We start from the raw sequence: 20861 nt of genomic DNA, 5'->3' as shown, positions 1-20861 counted from the left end.
TGTCCTACTACTTTTCTTTGCTCTAATGTATTAGGGACATGTGAGGCCAGTATGGGATGTGTAGATGTATCCAACTCCTCCCTGAAACAGCTCAGGCAAAAGGGTGTAGGCCTGGGTTATGACCAACTATTTCTCAGGCCCTAGGAACTGCTTGAAAATCCCAGTTTACTCACTGAGCATCCAAGACCATGGATGTCTGTGGCATTTCCCTTCCCCCCAGGGAGTCTCGGGTCTTTTTGGCCTGCAAATTGCTCATCCATAAAATGATGTCATAATGAATGCACCAATGAAACACTGCCAGCTGAGGCTCACAAGGACAGAACAAAATGACAGCACTGTCGAACGCTCCCATGCATTCCCAGACTCATTTTTGGGTAGTCTCATTAGCCAGATGTGAACTTAATCCACTCTAGTCAGCTAACTTTGGGATGACTCTCCTCCCACATTGCTGACCATAATTATTTCCTGCTGTGGGAATACTACTCTCACTGAATGTGACTCTTACTTTGATTTCTGCATCTTGGCTGCCATGTCAGGTTATATAAAATCATATCTTGCAAAGTATAAAATGGATATGTTCTATATAAATGTAAGGTATTAATTAGCATCTCCAAAATCCTTGCTCTGCTAAATGTTTATCTAAAGAGAGACTTCTTTTTCAGTGTTCATGAAATGGTATTCAGTGTCTCTTACACAGCCCAAAGAAGTCAATTCCCACAGACACTTTAATGTAGCTAAAAACCACTTGCCCAATCACATCCTACTCCACTTAACACATAAATAGAGGGTGAGAAAGAGTCCACTCCAAGCAGCAATAAGCACATGGTGCTCACCCAAAAGTCTTCCCCTCCTGCTTAAAGACCTTCCCCTGCTTACTCAACAATAAAAGACCTACCCTTCCTCCTTACTCAACAATAAAACGCCAAGGGAGTGTTATGTCTTAGTACATTCAGGCTGCTAGAACAAAGGACCTTAGACTGAGTGGATTATGAAGAAAAGAAATGTATCTCTCACAGTTCTGCAGGCTAGGAAATCCAAGATCAAAGTGTTGGCAGATTCAGCGTCTGGCGAGGACCCAAGACCTAGTTCATAGCTGGCCGTCTTCTTGTTCATGTGTCTTCACATGATTGAAGAAATGAGGGATCTTTCTGGTTCTCCTTTATAAGACCATGAATCTTATTCTTGAGGGCTTCATCCTCATGACTTTGTCATGTCCCAAAGGCCCCACCTCCTAATACTATTTTCTTGGGGGTTAGAATTTCAGCATATGAATATTGGGAGAAACGAACATTTAGAATGGAGCAGTGTAGAACAAGCAATGGTTCCCTCTTCAGCAGTCTTGTGATTCATGAAGAATAAAAACTCTATCTCCACAAGAAATTTACATTAGTAAATGTAAACACCTTTCATCACTTTAGAGTACTACTTAAAGATTTGCTAAGGTTTCACTTCAGTGAATGAATTTAATGCATCTTGCTATTACAAATCTAGGTTAAGGTAAAAAGTAATTGTTTCTGATGATCAGTGACTAAATAAGCCCTTTCAGGCTGAAACTTCTATGCTGTTTCTTACTCCAAACAGTTTCTCATAAACTTCTCTGTGACACACTAAGCAACAACACTTATAAACTCAATATACTCTCATGGGCATATGTGGGTTTTCACAGCACCCACAACATTTCTTTTATCAAGTGCTTCAGTGATTCAGAATCTCCACTATTGTTAATGGCTCATCAGTATCAGTCTCCCATGCTTAGCTGAGACAGAAGCTACTGGTTGATGTACAATTCCTGAGCAGTCTGCTACAACTCCATTCTCTCCTGCAAAGCACATCAGAATGCAAGCGACGGTCTTAGTCCATTTGTGCTGCTAAAACAAAATACTTTAGACTGGGTAATTTATACATAACAGAAATTTATTGCTCACAGTTTTGGAGGCTGGGAAGTCTATGATCAATGCACCACAGATTCAGTGTCTGATGAGGGCCTCCTCTCTGCTTCAAAGATGGCACCCTCTAACTGCATCTTTACACTGTGGGAGAGGTGAACAAGCTCCCCCAGGCTTCTTTTATAATGGCAAAAATATTCTTACCCATGAGGGCTCTGCCCTCATAACCTAATCACATTCCAAAGGTCCCACTATTTACTACACTCACCTTGAAGGTTAGATTTTAGCATATGAATTTTGGAAGGACACATTCAGACCCAGCACTGAGAGAAATACTACCACTAGAATAAACTTTAAATCATTTTAATTGGTATTATAAAAACGAACTCATTCACAACTCAGTATTCTAAGAATTATTAGAACCAATACACTTTATGGTCATTGATTTAAACAACTCGATGCCAGGACAGGAAGTTGAAAAGTGCTGCTCTAAAAGGGGACAACAATGTGCTAAAAAGCATGTGGACTTTTAAAGGATTGTCATGTTCAGTTTTCGATTGGAATTCTGGTTGCTAAGAGGTTCAGGCATTGTTAATGTGTCGGTCTCATTCCACACTCTACTCAGTCTTTACAGGGAAGTCTCCGTGTGGGATGAAGAAGTCAAGAGATACAGGAGAGATAACAGAATTACACTCAAGTCTGATAATGCCATACAATTTCATTGGAAACAGCAAAGATTGAGGGAAGTTGAAGTATTCATTCTGTGTGGTGTTCATTCAGCCAGATCCTATTAAACCTGAGCACCACAAATGCTTGTGGGAAATTGAGGAAACTATAGGTTATAGAAGTAAATGGATCATTAAACAGAAATGTAAGAAATAGTTGATGGTCCCTGTGGACACATGGTCTTTGGGGATCTGCGACTCTTTTTTGCTGAAACATTATTTTGGCTTGTGATATTTTGCTTGTGAGCATTTTGAGCTTGGGCATGAAGAGTGGTGAAGGCAGAAGAGGGAAATTAGTGTAGGTAAATGGAGAGAAGGAAAAAACTGAAGGAGAGAAAGGGGAGAGAGAAAAGAAACTTGGAGGTAGTGTGGGAGAAAGAGGAGTTACCATTTATTATACACATTTCCTAAGAACTTGCACTGTACAATCTTTTGTTTAATATTCACAACATTTTCTGAAATAGACGGGGTTTTTTTATAGAGGAAAAAAACTTAGAAGAACTATCTTGTCCAAAGCCACCAAGCTACTAAGCTGGGACACAAACCCTGATCTCTCTGTTGCTGGAGCCCTGTGTTCCTAACTGCTGTATCGCTCAGGTTCCTGGGCCTTTCGGAGGGTCTTCCTCTCTCTGAGGATGGAGTTGGGTGTTGGTAAGTTGTTTAAGAAGAACTCCTTGGGTCTGGAAAATTCAGAGGAACCAGAAGTGAGAAAGTTGGGAACTGACTCCAGGCTGATCTTTTTGGGGGAGGGAAGGAGAAGAACTGGGAGATAAAATGGTGGTTTCCATATCCTTCCAGGGTGTTCTGAAGGTTCACCAAGATAAGAAAGAAGACAGGCACTCAGGAGAGGACTACATAGGAATGAAGATTTGCATTTGGCTGTAGCTTTCCTTGTGTCATGGATCTTAGGAGGAAAGTGTTTTAATGTGGAAACAGAGGGATACAGAACTCTCAGGCTTTGAGAATTCTCGATTTAACTGATCAGTCTCATTTTTTTTTTTTCAGACACTCAGAATAGTTTTGGTATATAGTTTTGTGTTTCTTTCTATTCAGACTGCAATTGGCTGTAATGAAGTCCAACAAGTAGGAACAACTGTTTGAAGAACTGGAAACAGGAGAGGGTTTTGAAAACACATTCATCATCATCATCATCATCATCATTATCATCATCATCATCATCATTCTTAGGTAGTGGATCTTTCTTCTCTCTCTCTCCATCTCTCTTCCTCCACCAATTTCTCCCTCTCTCTCCCCCAACTCACTTTCTTTCTTTCTTTCCCTCTCTCTCTCTCCTTCCATCCCCATCCTCTCTCTCAGTAACTTCAGATCTAAAGATTAATCAGATTTGTGATTTTTTAGTGAATTAGCACCATTATGATTTAAGTCCTGCACACTGGGCCTTGCAAGCTACTTCTTTCTCTGCTGCTCCTGTATAAAAGCTGATCAGAGTATATGTGCAGTGATTGAACCATATTAAGTATTAACAAACTTTTCCGCACCACTTTGTGACACCACAGAATAGATTCTCACAGAAGTAGTTCCTCTCAGCAGCCACAACTTCTGACTACAACCGCATAGTCATCGCAATCTGGAAGTGCATGCAACAGGTTTAATAATCTTGGCAATACAACTTTTGAAAAAATGGGTGGATGGTGTTTTTACTAATTGCTGAAACATCACAGAGTATGTTATACTTAAAGCTAATGATAAATACTCCAGGAAATACTATAGTTTCTATAAGATTCTTGATGTAGGTACTGAGTAGATATACCTATTTGCTTTCACTTCTAAATAAATAGTCAAAATAATTTAGGCCTGTGCTTCTCCAATATTATCATATCAGGAGATTTTGTTACATTGCAGATTTTGATCCAGGTGGTCTGAATGGGGCCTGAGATTCTGCCTTTTTAGCAGGCCCTCAGAGAGTGCTGCTGCTGCTGTTCCAGGGCTTCATAATTTCAATACTGTGCAAAAGAACCCAAATTAAAAAAGGAGAACAGTCTAGAGTAAAAAAAAAAAAAATTGGTTGCCAGAGTCACGTACATTTTTTTGTGTGCATTTTCTAGAGTTCATGTGTGGAACCTGAGTACAAATAGTTTTTTTAAATGTGCACAGTAGCTCTTCATCCCACTTGTATGAGAACACATCAAAATGGCAATCTGAGGGTGTAATCATCTATTTTTAATAGCAATGTTTTCAAGGCCCATTTAATTGAAACAAACAAGAAAAGATTTCCTTTCTTTGAACCCACAAGTCTGATAAGCAGCCGGCGCCATTTCTTGGTGTAATCTTAGTAAAACACATCCCACAGCCCAAGAAGTTTTTATGAAACCATTCAAATAACTTCAACCATTCTCCTCATTCTATTGTCCTATTATTTAATACACAGACACACACAGTCAAAGCACATACCCAGTTGTGCACACACAAATATGCACAGACAAGCCTACACATTGTCTAAAGGTATTTGTACAAATATCACAATATCATTACTTTTCTTTATCTTGGATTCAGGCACACTACATTTTTGAGACTTGTCAATAATATCCTGATAGTGAATTATGTTTTTATATAATCTATGGATTAAGTTTTTTCAAGAACTGCCAATTTTACTCCAATATGATTCCAGTATGCCGAGAGAAAGTTATTCCAACTAGAATGTGCTGAAGGGATGGATGTGGCTTCTATGCAGGGCATATTTCAGCTTTTTCCAAATAACATTCTTGTAGAGATTACAGGATAATCTGGCAGCCAGACCCAGCCAATTAAAACAGTAATTGAAATGGCTGAAAATGTTTTCCTTGGCAATTTTTTGTTATTTTGCTTCATTTTGGGTTTCCTTGAATAACAAAAAAAATAGGGTCAATCATAAGACTCCTAATTTATTTTCTTGGTTATCTTTTCTCATCAAACAGAAAAGGGCTGCTGTGGAGCTTAAATTAAAACCTGAAAACTGTGGTATGGGGCAGTATGAATGTAGGCATGAGAAAACATAAAATGATTCTTAAGCTAAGGCAAGTAAATCTCCTCTGAGTGTAGAAGATGTGGGAGTTTCTGTTTTAGGTGGTAAGAGTGAAATGGGGAGGAGGATTCAAAAGGAAATATAATAAAAAATACAGAAGAGGCTTTCTTGTAAAATATAGGTTTAATTTTTTGGAGATTAATAGGTACTCGAAAGTTGAGACTTACAATTTTAAGACATCTAACATAAAGAACTAAAAATCATTTATGTACCATAACTCTCTTCCACTGAAATCGGTTGTGTGCTATTGAATGATTAACCATGTCTGGGGTGAGAGAGTATCTGATGATTTTTAGTATTTGCCAATTTCCATAGTGTAGACACTTTTATCACGGCTGATTTCAATCTACCAACCTGGCATTGATGAACATATAAAGCTGGAAACAGATAGGCACCATCAATTTTGCAAGGCTCTGCAAACTGCTCCAGCACACTTCTGACTGAAGTCATCACTTTACAGAAGAAGACAGATATGAAAAAGCAATCTCAATTGATAGCAAGTAAAAATACCAATAGAGGAAATTAATAAGCAAAGATAAGCATCTTGCAAGTTAATTAATCTAAGTTCCGCTGATTAAAATGGCAAAACTTGAGAAAACCCAAATTATGTAACTGATTTAAAGAGAAAAATAATTTTTCATGTCATTCCATGATGTAGCTTCTTTCCTTTAAGGCTCTACTTCTAAGCTCAATTCCTCTATGAACCCCCTCTGAAGAAATCTGAAATTAGTCATTGTAACCATGTTAGCATCCTCTTGGAATTATGATGATTTCAAAATATCTTACTAGTACTGCATCTAAGTCCACACATTGGAATTCCTTGGGAGCTTCCATAAAGTAACAATTCCTTGGTCCCAGCCAGGACCAACTAAATTAGAAATCTTGGGTGGAGTTCAGCATCGATAATTTTGGAAAGCTCTCCACGTACTTAATTTGCAACCAGGGTCGAGAACAACTACACTATACATTTCTTTGTCTATATTTTCATTGAAAGTGCTCTACAGCAGGGTTATGTTCCACTCTCTTAAAGTATCGCCCTGTAGCTGAGCCATATATATAATTTTTTTTCTTCCTTTATTCCTTTTCCCATCTGCATTGCACTGACAAATGTGGTGAATAAATAAAGACTTTTGGTTAAGTTTTAAAAGGAATAGAAATACAATGTCTTTTCTATGGATTGTAGATTGAACTTATGTTTATTCTTATTTTCTTATTTTTATGTTTCAAACCAAGTTCAGAAATTTTTGAGAGGGATCTCTGTCACCAGCAGCATGTACTAATTAATAATGATTTTCAATTATTCCACACAACTCATGCAGAACAATTCAACCTTTTACTTAGAAATGGAAACTAATTATAAATTCGATTTAGTGAATAATTAACTCATGAGATTTATCTACGTTATGCTAACATGAATATACAAAGGAAGCAAAAATTAGCTCATTAAATAATGTTAAAAAATATATATATATATATACACACATTAACAATATAGGTGAGGTCTTAGCTTTTCCCTGAAAACCATACAATGATATAGCATGCATGTTTATATGATTAACTAATTTATATTCTTCTTACTCTAAAAATATTGTAGGCTGTTCAGAAATGATTCTACCCTACTTTCCCATGCACAGTCATCATCATTAGTGGCTGCATTGATCAAAGTTCTATCTGTGAATCTTGGAAAGCCATACTTCGTGTGTAGAAATCTACGCCACCCTTAGGCAATGCAACAGAGCCAAGAACAGCAAGAAGCACAACAAATAGCAGCTGTGGCTCTTTACATGTGTGATACCATTTAGGCTAATACCCAGGATATCATATCATTTGTCCAAAAGGGGCAGCTGCAGCAGCTGGCAGACTGTTGAAGGTGGCAAAAAACAGAAGGCAGAAACTGGCACCGATCCTTGCCTCTCCCCAAACCCACTCAAGTCCTTGCAACGCTACTCTGTGCAACGTTCACAAAGAGTCATGGCCAGCATTTGGGCAAAACATGCAATATGACTTGGTTGAAGAGCAGATGTCATCATTTGACTCAGTCACTGGTAGGTGCATCTGAAATAAAGTGTATTAGTTCACCACTGCTGCATAACAAACTACCCCAGAGTTCAGAGGCTTTAAACAGCAATCACTTATTGTTTACATCTATTGTGGGAAGGATGGGGTTCCAATGATCTAGGTTGGACATGGCTGGTGGCTTTGTTTCTCACTGTGATTCTGTGAATTGACCAATGCATCTCTGGCCTATGTGTATTCATTCTGGGGCCCAGGCTGAAGGGGTAAGAGTGACCTAAAGGGAATCTTCTCATGTCAGTGGCGGAAATGCAAAGATGCAAGTGGAAGTGCACTTGCAGAGCTTTTAAGACCTAGGCTTAGAACTGCCAAATTGTCACTTCTGCTCGTATGCTGTTGACCGAAACATGTCACATGGCCAAGTCCATATTTAAGCAGGGAAGAACCACATGTTTCACAGCAAGAGACCATGGAAAAGGCATAAATAGGTTCAGGGACATGTAAAGAGAATTAAGTTCAACATATTTATCTGACATATAAATCCATTAGTTTTTACAGAAAAGAGTGATGATTATGATGACAACAGCAATGGTAATAATAGTAGCTATCTTGTACTATGCGTTTACAGTGGTCCAGGCACTCTTCCAAACTCTAGATAGATAGATACATACATACATACATACATACATCTTACATACATAAATACATAGCTAGGTAGATAGGCAGATGAAGTTTCATTTAATTCTCACAATAATCTTATAAAATAAGTACTATTATATCCTCTTCTTATAGGCAAGGCAACTGAGGTAGAGAGGGGACTTATAAGAAATATAATGGATTATTATTATTATTATTATTATTATTATTATTTTGAGACAGGATCTCTCTGTCACCCAGGCTGGAGTGCAGTGGTGCAATCATGGCTCCCTACAGTCTTGACTTCCCAGGCTCAAGCAATACTCCCACTTCATCCTCCTCAGTAGCTGGGACCACAGGCATGCTACAAGCATGCCTGGCTATTTTGTGTGGGTGTGTTTTGGGTAGACAGGGTTTTACCATGTTGCTTAGGCTGGTCTTGAACTCCTGGACTCAAGCGATCTGCCCAGCTTGGGCTCCCAAAGTGCTGAGATTACAGGCATGAACCACTATGCCTGGCCAATAATGGACAATTATTAAATTAAAAGAACAATATTTGCTGATTTTCTTAACCTATGGTACAGGCATATTATATGAATTATGTTCTGTAACTTTTTAGGATTGCTTCCCATGATATTCACTGTGTTGGGAGTAGAAAAAGACAATCTGGATGAGCATGCCATGGTCATTAAGGAAGAGAGACATGAACATGATGTGCTCATCTTTGGGGTTTACCTACAGAATGTGCACATCAGTAGCACTTAGTAGCAGTGACCACCAAAACAAACTGGTAGACTTTTGAGGAGGAATTCAATTTGCTTTCTATTTCTTTCAGGTTTGAGGCTTATGGAAATCTGTACATTGAGGAACCTGTGGGGTTTGAAAATGGAAATCCTTTGCTCGTTTATAAATTAGAGCACGTTGGGAAAGACAATTTCTACAGAAAGGGGAGAAGTAGAAGCTGTTATTTCCTTTTTAGCAGTAGTGGGCAATGTGGGGAATGGAACAGACAACAGATACAGGGTTTTACAGCAGCTTCTGGGAAATCTGCTGATAACCTGCCCCAGTGCCACAGCTGTTGCTGAGATCAAGAGTCATGGGGTGGTTTCCTATGATTCTTGCAACTTCCTGAATTCCTCAAAGGTTACAGTGGCTTTGTCTGGCCCTCACTCCTCAAATGGACTTTTTTGGTGCCTAATTCCCTATGTTTAAGTCTCCTTCTGGTTGAAGTCACTAGTTAACTACTCTAGTTGATGAAACGAAACCTGTTTCAGGTGATGAGTGTTGAAAGCTTATAAACATGGATACATTCAAATAATGATGATACATTTGTTCAAAAGAGAATGATTATCTTAAAGATATCCTCCAAAGTTAAAAATTGATCAACAGAAAATGGTATCTTAATAACAATAATCTAGATGTTAAGGATCTGTTAACAAAGATTAGGATATGGGCCAGGCAAACAAGTTGTCAAGTGGAAAAAGGTGTACTTCACAATTAGAGAAGATCACTTAAAAACCCCACTTTTTAAAGGTATAACCGACAAAAAATAACAGCACATACTGAATGTATACAATTTGAGTTTGGAGATAAGTACCCATCTGTGAAATTATCACCACAATCTATGCAATAAACCTATCCATTGTCTCCAAAAGTTTTCTCTCACCCTCTTTATTATTATTATTTGTGATAAGAACACTTAACATAAGATCTTTCCTCTTACCAAATGTTTAAGTATATAATACAGTACTCATAACTATGGACACTACACTGTACGGTAGATCTCTAGGGCTTATTCATTGTGTATAACAGAAACTTTGTGCACTTTGAGCAACAACTTCCCATTTCTCTCACCACCCCCTCCAACTTCTGGTAACCATCATTTTATTCTCTACTACTATGAGTTTGACTGTTTTAGATTCCATGTATAACTTAAATCATACAATATTTGTCTTTCTGTGCCTGGCTTATTTCACTAGCATAATGTCCTCCAGATTCATCCATGTTGTCACCAATGGCAGGATTCCTTCTTTTCAAAGTTTAAATAATATTAATCATATGTATATACACATTTCTTTATCCATTCATCAGTCGATGGACATTTAAATTGATTACATGTCTTGGTCATTGTGAATAATGCCACAGTGAACGTGAGAGTTCAATTACCTTTTTGAGATCTTTCTTTCAATTCTTTTGGATCAATAACAGACACGGGATTACTGAATCATATGATAGTTCTATTTTTAATTTTTTGAGGAGCCTCCATGCTGTTTTCCATAGCAACCAAAGCAGCTGCACCCATTTGCATGCCCGCTAACAGTGTACAAGTGTTCTCTTTTCTCCAGATCCTCACCAACACTTTTTATCTTTTGCTTTTTGGATAACAGCCATTCTAATGGGTGTGAGGTTCATTGTGGTTTTCATTTGCATTTCTCTGATGACTAGTGATGTTGAACATCTTTTCATATATCTCTTGGCCATTTTTAGAAAATGCTATTCTTGAATTTATTTTCAAAATATACATTGAAATCTGTTTTTGGAAAACTTAACAATAATCGTCAAATTAAAAACTAGATGTGTCAGTCTCAAATCATTTAATAATATTCAATCAAGAATAAAAAATTTAGAAAGCAAAACTCATTAGTTCTTCTATTTACTCAGCAATTATTTCTTGAAAAGCTATAAGTGCTAAGCAGTACTTAGGTGCTGGGGGAAGCAACAATGAGCAAAAGATTTGAGGACAAATCCTTGCCTTCCTGGAGCTTGGTTCTAGAGTTTGATACAGACAATAAAGATGTTAAGTACTAAGATGCTTATATAGTACTTTAAAAAGAAGATCATTACGGCCGGGTGCGGTGGCTTGCCTGTAACCCCAGCACTTTGGGAGGCCAAGAAGGGTGGATCACCTGAGGTCGGGACTTTGAGACCAGACTGACGAACATGGAGAAACCCCATCTCACCTAAAAATACAAAATCAGCCAGGTGTGGTAGCACATGCCTGTAATCCCAACTAAGGAGGCCGAAGCAGGAGAATCGCTTGAACCTGGAGGGCAGAGGTTGCGGTGAGCTGAGATCATGCCATTGCGCTCCAGACTGGGCAACGAGAGCAAAACTCCATCTCAAAAAAAAAAAAAAAAAAAAGAAGATCATTACTATGAAAGATAAAATGAATGAGGAATTCTGGGGTATTAAGTTTGCAATTTTAAATAGGAGAGTCAAGGTAGGCCTTATTGAGAAAGTGATATTTGAGTCAAGACTTAAACTAAGCAAAGTGCAAGCCATGGAGATAACAAAAACAAGATTTTTCCAGGCATTGGAAATTGTTTTTGCAAAGGAGCTGAGGCTGGGATGTGCCTGGCATGTTTGAGGAAGGACAAGGAAACTAGTGTTGCTTAGGTGCAGAGTTTCTGTGGAAGAAAAAAAAAAAAAAAAACTCAGAGGAAATAACTTATTTAAGAGTTAAATTGAACAGTTAGCTAAATAGCAACAGAGGAAGATCTAAGTGTTTCCAGTTATTTGGCTTTTCTTTCTTTTTTTTTTTTTTAACACCTTATAAATTTGGTTAGCTAATTAATTAGCTGGGTAGGAAGGTAGGTGGGTAGGTAGGTAGATAGATAGGTAGCTAGCTAGTTTTAAGGAGATAATACATGCACACCAACCATATACATTTCCGAATTTCCGGTGGTCTGAAGGAGTGCACAGTGAAAAGTCATCCTCTCTGATGCACTTACACAGTGTCTCTCTAGCCACAAGGATCCAATGTCACTAGGTCTCCTATGTATCTTTCCAGAGACATTCCATGACTCTAATATACACTGCCAATTGAGGTAATTTGGAAAAGCAGAGTGTGTCACTGAGATCTTGACAAAGTTTGCTTTCACAGATGCACCTTCATCTTTGTACAGTAATTACAGACCCCGAAAGAGGAGGTCAGCCCAGATGGTGCTCATCCCATATGGGTCGGGTGGGGCCTATCTTGTGAAGTCACCAAGCCACCTCATGAAGAAGTTACCTGGGTGTGGCCACTATTTATTCTGAGAGCTATTTTTGTTCCCATATCCAGAGGAAGATTCCGTGGCTGTCGTTTCTTGTCATTTTCTCCCAAGGATAAGGAGTGATTTCACTGCATGAATGAAAACAGGTATAATGAAATTAAAAAACAAACTGTAGTCAAAAATAAATAAATGCAACATTAAAGTGAATAATAAATGGAAAATTTCTGTGTTTCACCAATCAATATGGACCAAGGACAATGCATTCTTTGTTTGACACAAGTTAGAAATCCAAGTTTTTCCTCTAAGTGCAGCTAAACTACATGTAATATATACTTCAGGCCTTCAGGCATTTCCCTTGTAGACAAACAAGCAGCAAACCATAAAATCTTCTGTATTTCTTTGATGTTGCAGACGGTCTTCTGTTCTATCATAGGCTGCAAGTCTGATTCTGCTCTGTGAGATGTCTTGCATAATTTTCTAGTAGTATCAATAAAAGTGCCATACAATCAGTCTACCTCTCCAATGATAGTAAGATAAAGGATGTTGCTTTCTTCAGAAACATTGCTCTGGCCCTAGCATTGTCATCACCAACAGCCTATCTCTATAACCACTACTATATTTTCTAAGAGACATCTCTGGGATTAAAGTGTATCTTTAGCTTTGTACTGGTGTTTCCAGTCCTTGAATTCCCCCAACTTGATTTTTCTTAGCCTAAAAAATGACCTAAATTTCCTTTTCTTTTACATTCTACCTCTTTCTTGCCTCACCTAACATATGTAAACCACCATAAAAGTTGAGTAGTAGCTCTCCTGTTTTTCCCCTTAAGTTTTTTACTTACTCGAATGTAGACTTATTCCAGAAGGGCATTTTGATTCTAGCATGCCCTCCAGTTAATGATATCATAATGTATGCTTCTGACTCAGTTTGAAAATCCAAATAGATTAATGACAGCAAAGACTTTTGAGAAAGTAAATAAATATATTAAGGATGCTTGAGAGACAAGTAATATAAATACAGACCCCCAAAACAAGAGAAAGCTGTGATTCAGTGATAGCGTTTTTTGGCAGTCTTTACCTGATTCTTACCTTGTTCTCCCACTGTACTGCCCACTCCAGGCTTCTTTTTCCAGCATAATCTATCCAGATCACTTGTATTTACTATCCAAGTGTAGCTCTCCTTTGTTCCAGGCTGAGGTCCAGGAAATAAAGCTGATGTTGTCACAGGTTCTAATGGGTTAAATAATACTTGGGCACTGCTGGATGCCAAGTAGCACAGTTTTCTGGAGATGATGTCTTAACTGGAAGAATGGAATCCATTAGTTGGAATTTCAGTTGCTGACTGATCAACAGAATATGTGAGATAAGAATGCCTTCTGGAACCCCTTAAGTCAAACCAGCTAGGAAATTGCCTTCTCAGACTGCACGAGGAGTCTACTGATATTCTGATTTTCTTAGATGTACAGCAAAGAACTTTAAAAGACCAAAATAGGGCACAAGAGAGTTATCATAATATTAGTATCAACTTCAGGTGAGAATTTAGTCATTAAATATAATTTACTTCCTATTTATTAAAAACGCTGGCTTTCTGAAGTCATTCTATAAGGAAATGAATCTGTGAGGTGTGACTTGTGATCACAGGGGGATGAGGAAGCCCTTCAGATGCAGCTTCGTGGGGAAAGCATGAGGAACAACTCCACTGGCTTCCTATGTGAAACAGACAGATTTACCTCTAAGATTTTTAAAGAAGAAGAAATAATAATTTATAACTTAGAAATTAAAGCTGTTGAATGCCTCATCTAAGATGAGGCAGCACTATCCATTTCAAGGATTATAAAACAAGAGAAGTATGATTTATAGAAATGAAATAGAACTTTTTCTAAGGGAAGCTTATAAACTTGGGATTACATATTAGACAAGTTCGCAAGTTTGGGGAAAAGGGATATATGTGTAAGCCTCTCATGTTGGACTGAGGAAAGGAAAAAGTTGTTGGGTCTTGAGTTTAATTTTTAAATTTTTTGGTGAGTAGAAATGAGCTCATATAAATAACATTTCCTCTTTTGTACTTTGCCTAAACTATTCTTCTAAATTGGGATCTTTAACCACACCAATCCCCAGAGTTCCTCAGATTTCTGCTTCAGTGCTGCTCATGTCATAAACAGAATTCTTATAAAAGCATTTTCAGAATGTAAAATCCATAGGGGTCCAGAGATGAAGCTATGTTTTCAATAGATCTGTATTATTAGTGAACACGTGGTGCAGTACAGCGCACAGCACAGACAGCCTTAGAGGTCTGGGTCCTAGGCCCAGCTCTTCTGCTGGCCATGTGGCAATGAATGCTCTGTGTCTCTGATTTTTCATTGGTGAAAGAAGAGGGATGAAATGAATGGCTCCTCAGTTATCTTCCAACACTGAGAATCTGCCTTTGTTATGTAAGAGTAGCCTGGCTTTCACTCAGGCTTGATCATGAATAACAATCTTAATAGTGCTGAGTAATGCATAGAATCCCTTTTCCACAACTAGGAGAATCTTGTGTCTTGAAGAAAACCTAGGAAATCATATCACCTAGTCCTCCATTGCCAGTGAGTGCTGCATCTTCATCCTTCAAATATGCTCTTTCAGGCTGATCTTAACAACTCTTCCCAAGGGGCAATCTTCACAACTTCTATGTCCTTAATGGCAGAAGTTCTTCCTTGTGTTTGGTCTGAATCTCCCTGCTGAATTTGCAATTTATTTTCATTTATCCTATCCTTAGCAGAGAGGGAACACAACTGGGGCACACACTCAAGTGCTATCTATTATTAATCTGAGCCATAGTAAATTTGTTTGTACTAGAGTTTCTGGGGTCTTACATTGCATTCCAGTGAGATGATAGAACCTGATCCCTTGATGGAATGTTCTCTTTGAGGTCTAAAATGACTGAACGATAAAGGCTCACAGGCTGGCAGGAATCCTGAGCAGTTCTTGATAGTGGTCACAGGAAAGGGCATTGTTTCTTTGGCTGTCCAGTCTCCTAGCAACCTAGCGTACAGCGGCTCTTGACACAGGGCTGTCTGAAACCCCCCATTTAGAACTATTAAATTATTTCTTCTAAAATTAAATATGTGCTCCGGCAATTGTATTTTAAAAATCTGATAAAAAGGTAATTTTTCCAATAGCACCTGGTGCTTAATACAGATAGGGAAAACTGATGAAAGGGAGCATAATTATACCATCTAGCCCTACCCACTGCTTTCTGAAAGGTGAGCTCTCATTATGCCCATTTTACAGACAAGGCAGGTGGCCACACACTGAGAAACAAACAATGCTAACAATATCAACTGTTTAAGAGGGAAATGTTTAGGATTTGGAGAAGAAAATGAAAGCAGGTTTACCTTGCTGACACTCAAAAAGTAATGAGTTCCCTGTTCACTTTCTGCCTCCTCCTAGTCGTGTGGGTGTCCTGTAAGAAGAGGCTCGGAAGCGGAAAAAAAGTGGTATTCCCTGGGGATGGACTTTCCCAGCCTCCTCCGGAGCAGTCTAGGTTTGTGAATCAATGCAGGGAGTGGGGGTGGGAGTGGGAGGGGTTGGCCAAGCAAGGCTTTCCCTTTACCCACACAGGCTGTGATTAAGAAGGCATCCATCTGTCAACAGAGGCTCTCAGCTGTATTTCCAGCCCAGCTTCCTCCCAACTGACTCATTCAGTGATGCCACAATCTAATGTTTATGACCTAACAGATGATCACCATGGAAGTAGTACAAACCTTGGACTGTTGAGGAGCAAAACCAGCGTAGAGGAGCTGGACAGTTTAGGAAAAGAAAAAATGAAGACCCTTATTCATAAAGACCACATGTTAAGACTGAACATCCCATCCCTCATGTGGGCACTTCCACCAGTTACTAAAATTGATATTTGGATGCCTTCGTGCCTGTTAGAGAACCCAAATAAGGATTTAAGGTGACCGAGTACAAACAAATAGCATGGCATTTAGAAACAGAGAGCAAGAAAAGGAAGGGAAAATGTGTATGCAGCAATTTAATGAGGTTTGGATTACAAATTCAGTTTCCTTATCATTTTGCCAGCATGTGGCACCGGTTCTAAAGGAGACAGAAAATGTGCCGAATGCCAGGAGAAAGATGAAGATCCCCCCAAACTCAACTTTATAAACAATCCTGGTGGAATATTCACAAAGTGGAAGTCAGGATAAACTGGCTATTCCACCCCCTACTGCCCCCCATGAAAAGAAAAGACTAAATGAATAAGAAAGCCAATGGAAATAAGTGCTTTTTAGTAAAGATCATCGCATTTGGTGCTGTGAGTGGCAGGAGGCCTTGGCACAGACTTGGGAGCTACATGAGGACTCCGGTGGCGCGGTCAAGGTGAAGTGAGCCTGACTTCCTGGCCTGGCCTCCCCAGACTAATAATCAAAAAGAGCTGCCCTTCCCCAGCCCCAAACAGCCCTGTGTGAACACAGTGTCTCCTAGTAGTGCCTGCGGCTTACAAGTAATGTGAGAGTCTTTTTATAACTGTTGAGGTTTAATGTAAAAGGAAGCTCAGAATCAGCGGTAAAGGGAGGGGAATGTTGTGAACTACAGACCATCTGAAATGGGGAAAATCATAAATACCAGAGTGTCTGATTATTTGAATGCCTTTTGAAGTCGAATAATGAACCTTCTTCATGTTCTGCTTCTCTGGACTTGGCTCCCTCTGACAAATTTGCAGGCATCAGGGTCTGTCTGGAATTCATTCCAAGTTGGAGGGATATTTTTTCCCTTGACATTTTGCAGCTGAGACAGCCGGAGCAGGAAGCTGAGGAGCGTAACATTACCAAATATGTCCTTTCTCCTGCCCGTAAGTTTTATTTCCACAGGAAAAGAAGGCAGATGCTGGCCAATGAGAACTGGCCAGTAGAAATGCAGCCACAGCAGGCGGCCTCTACTGGAAGTGAGGAAATTGATCAGATGCCATTTTTCACAAAAATGGAAACTGTTCTAGGTACTACCAATTAAAATTTGTGCTACGCCGGAGGAAGAAGTTTGACAGTTCCTACAAGTTGCCCAGCTGTTTCAGGGGAATTGTTTATCACCCTATTGGTCTCATTTTCTCAAGAACCCTGGAGTGGGAATTAGAGAGCTGGCCTTGGTTGCTGACACACTGTGCTTTTGACCAGATCATTTCTCCTAGGATGTGGGGGAAGCTTTAGATGCTTTATTGCTAAAATGAAAGTTTGGATGCGATGAGCTCCCAGATCTCCTCTGGGTTACCAACACTGTGGTCTCCAAGCTTCTTCAATCGCATGTTTCAACCACTAAAATAAATCCAAATATTTATCCGGATGCTTTTCTTTACGGGTCTAAGACACTAGTCTCGAACTATCATATCTACAGGGACTAGGAAAGAACATAAGTGAGCAAAATAGCTGCAGATCGCATACCCTTTGCTTGCATATTAAATACAGTCAGTTCTCCATATCCACGGTTCCACACTAGCAGATTCAATTAACCTTGCATTGAAAATATTTTTGAAAACAACAATACAACAATAAAAAATAATACAATTAAAAAATAAGACAACCATTTACATGCCATTTACATTGTATTAGGTATTATTAAGTAATCTAGAGGCAATTTAAAATATAGGGAAGATGTGTGTACCTTACATGCAAATACTACATTTATACAAGGAATTTGAACAATCTGTGCATTGTGGTGTTACAGGGAGAGTCTTAGAACCAATCCCTTCCCCAAACCTCACCCTCATCCCCACCCTGCTGATACCAAGGGACTGCTGAATGTAAGAAAATTCTTTTTTTTGAAACAGAGTCTTACTCTGTCGCCCAGGCTGGAGTGCAGTACTGTGGCGTGATCTCAGCTCACTGCAACCTCCACCTCTCGGGTTCAAGAAATTCTCTGCTTCAGCCTCCCAAGTATATGGGATTACAGGAATCCACCACCATGCCCAGCTAATTTTTGTATTTTTAGTAGAGATGGGGTTCCGCCATCTTGGCCAGGCTCGTCTTGAACTCCTGACCTTGTGATCCACCCACCTCGGCCTCCCAAAGAGCTGGGATTGCAGGTATAAGCCACCGCGCCCAACCAGAAAATTCATTTTTTAAACATAATCTTCTTGTTTAATCTTTAGTTATCCTACTTTTAAAAGAGAATACTTACTAAGAAAGTTCTTCACTAAGGAAAATAACAACCTATGCATGTTTTAAATGGCCAGGAATGCTTAATCTTGAGTCAAGAACACTTTGGGAAATGGTAGCAATTGGAGTAATCTGGAGCATGTACACCCCATTGGTCTAATGTGGAAACTGCTTCTCTAGTGGGTCACCTTCAAGCAGAAATGGAGGCCTAGTGCTGTCAATTGTGATTTTTCAAGAGAAATGGGAAATTCTATTTTAATGTGAAATGGAGTTAACTTCAAATATTTTGTCTCAAAAATTTTAGAGTCAAGATTATGATGGCAATGGGTCACACTTAAGCAATGAATAGCCCCTTGGTGATCTCTGACCTAATATTCAGCTGATTTAGCTAGCCCTATAATTTTTTGTGTGTGATAATATTGGAACTTTGCAGTCAGACCTCCAGGCTCTGGTCAGGGTAATTATGTATGTGTGAGGCAGAAAAACATGAAATATCACTTCATTAATATCACAGTGTTTTTCTTTGGAGCCACTTCTTGAATCCTCTTAAAACTGCTCAATCAGACTAGTGATCTATGTTGTTCAGTCATGAAAGTAAGGAAAATATTCCATTGCTCTTGATATAGTTGTCACTTTTGCATATGAAAATCTCATAGAAAAAACATATTTTAAACAACATTAGATAAGGTTGGCAAACTTTTTTTGTAAGGGTCCAAGCAGTAAATATTTAGGCTTTGTGGGCCACATGGTCTCTGTTGCAACTGTACATGACCGTGCAAAATCAACCAATCCATATACCAATAGGACTGGCTGAATTCCAATAAAACTATGCAAACAGATTGTAGGCCAGATTTGGCCCACAGGCTGTAGTTTGCCAACCCCTGTGTTAGATCATAAGCTCTTCTAAGTTGTAACCTGTGCCTGATTCAACTCTGTATTTTCAGTCTACACAATCCTGGCACAGAGGAAGCAATCCACTGACATTTAAAAAAAAAAAAATTGAAGTTTGTTGAACCTAGCAGTTTATGTCAATCATAATTAACTTCCCATTTACCTGATTGAAACTCATAGTAGGGTTTATAGGTTGTATTCACTCTGAGACTTACATCAGCATTTGAATCTCTTCAGCGAGTTTGTGGCTTAATCTCACTGTTCAAAATGAGGGAAGGAGATGCCCAACCATCCTCATGCAGCAACCTAATGGCTTGCTTACACCTCATTCTGAGAATGATGTGTCAAAAATCAGGAACCACAAAAAGATCCTCATCATTTTACAGAGAGGCTCCTTTACAAATCTTTACCACCACTCTTCCCTTGACAATTTAAATGACCCCAAACCAAGCATCTGTGGCATCCTTACACTGTAGCATAATGGTTTTCAAAACGTTGGTTATGACACAGCACACATACAATAAAACATTTCCCAAAACAATTCTCATCCTTATGAAGAGTAATTTACTGGGATATTTTCCGTTTGCTTATATTTTATTTATTTTTAGTGCTGATCATAACTCTCTAAATTGATTTTAGATAAATTTTTGTAAGTAAAAATGAGATCAAAAGTCACCAAGATGCTGCCCATTGGTTGGGTAGGGCCCTGTCAGCATCCTATGCTTGGCTCTAAAATTTATGAGCCAAAGTTTTATTTTCAAAACGTCACTGGATGTGACATTTTGTTTGAAAACCAAAGAAGCAGGCTCAGTTTTGTCCTTTGGGGATTTACAATTAATCTGGAGACATAAGACACAGATGTCCAATGTCTATGGAATACCTCCTGAGATCTGTTAGGAGACACATCATAGTATTTGTACCACGTGGAGTTCTTCACTGGTGATAGCTGGCATTTTGACAATCATAGATAAGCAGTGTCATTGGTCTGGGCTGGAGCCTTGACACGTGGAAACCTGTCTAAAGAAGAGAGAAAGAGAGAGAACTGAATTGGGATGAGGACCCACTTTAGAGAAAAAAAAAAAAAAATCCAAGTAAAAAGGCATCAGAAATGGTTTCATTTCACCCAGTTCCATTCCCATGGTGAATGAGGAGAACCCAAACTAAAATCAAAATTTATTGGTTGGAACAGTGTGTGAGAGGATTAGAGGAGAATGAGAGCTCAACCTGCTTGACTTCCAAAAGTCAAAATGGAGTTACTGGAGGAAATGGTCTGGAGAAGAGCTTAGTTTTTTTTTAAATGAAAATAACTCTGTGGAGAAAGGAGAAGATAAAATTCCTCCAAGGTTCCAGCCAAGACTAGTGAGGCCAATCTAGACATGCAGTAATTTTTTTAAATTTAAGTATTTTCTTTTTGGGTAATAAGTTTGTCAAACCTGGCATGGCTTTGGGAAGATAATGGGGAACAGAGCTGAGATAGTTTGGGGTGGATAATGAGGAAGAGAGCTGAGATAGAAACTTGGGTAGCCAAATGGTCAAACAGATTAATTAGCTTTGATAGCCATATTCAAG

At 38.9% G+C, this 20861-nt stretch overlaps 1 long non-coding RNA gene across 1 annotated transcript; it reads right to left on the bottom strand.

Annotated features, from left to right (window-relative positions):
• Nucleotides 1–986: 986 nt before the first annotated feature.
• Nucleotides 987–13864, bottom strand: LOC111554880. Its single transcript, XR_002735359.1, has 2 exons — nt 13363–13864; nt 987–1819 (listed from the first exon to the last, which is right to left on the bottom strand). It is a non-coding gene; the product is annotated as an uncharacterized LOC111554880 (long non-coding RNA).
• Nucleotides 13865–20861: the final 6997 nt, after the last annotated feature.

Source organism: Piliocolobus tephrosceles, chromosome 5 (genome assembly GCF_002776525.5).
Source record: "Piliocolobus tephrosceles isolate RC106 chromosome 5, ASM277652v3, whole genome shotgun sequence".
NCBI lineage: Eukaryota > Metazoa > Chordata > Mammalia > Primates > Cercopithecidae > Piliocolobus > Piliocolobus tephrosceles.
Note: the sequence above shows the minus strand (reverse complement) of the source record. Positions and strands in the feature narration are given on the sequence as shown.